Source organism: Pygoscelis adeliae, unplaced genomic scaffold (genome assembly GCF_000699105.1).
Source record: "Pygoscelis adeliae isolate BGI_AS28 unplaced genomic scaffold, ASM69910v1 Scaffold300, whole genome shotgun sequence".
NCBI classification, from domain to species: domain Eukaryota; kingdom Metazoa; phylum Chordata; class Aves; order Sphenisciformes; family Spheniscidae; genus Pygoscelis; species Pygoscelis adeliae.
In genome coordinates, this window is record NW_008824004.1 from 642,698 (window position 1) to 643,269 (window position 572).

Below are 572 nucleotides of genomic sequence, written 5' to 3' on the forward strand. Positions count from 1 at the left end.
CAAAACCGGCTGGACCGAGGGCTACCGCGGAGCTAGCCAGCACCATCCGAAGAAGAGACCGCCAGCCCTCGCGTTTGCAAGGCGAGCCGCTGGCGTTAGGGCGGTGCTTCCGTTCATTCTTACGGCAGCGAAACTAATGTAAACAGGTGGCACGGAGTTAAACGTTGCTTTCCACTGACCGCTGTTGTATAGTATTCGGTATTCTGCTTTTATTTTTCTTTTAGTACTGGATTGCATTTTTGGATTATCTAGTCGGTGGTCTTGGGGATATTATTATAGATATTATTCTTGTCTCAGTCGTTGTTGTATTGCTGAAGGTAACTCTTATTTGTGACTCTTTCCTGAACTTTCTTTTCAACTAAAATGAACTGGAAGATCAATCATCACTTTTGGAGGGAAAACTTGTAGAGATGTGATTCAAGACATTGGCTCGCATCTCCTAGCTACAGCGTGAATGCCTGAGCGGTAAAAGGCTCCGCACACAGTAAAATGGTCCTTTTAAGTGGTGTTTTCAGCCCAATAGCCAGGCATGCTTTATAGCACGGTAAATGTAATAGTGCACAGAGGGATAA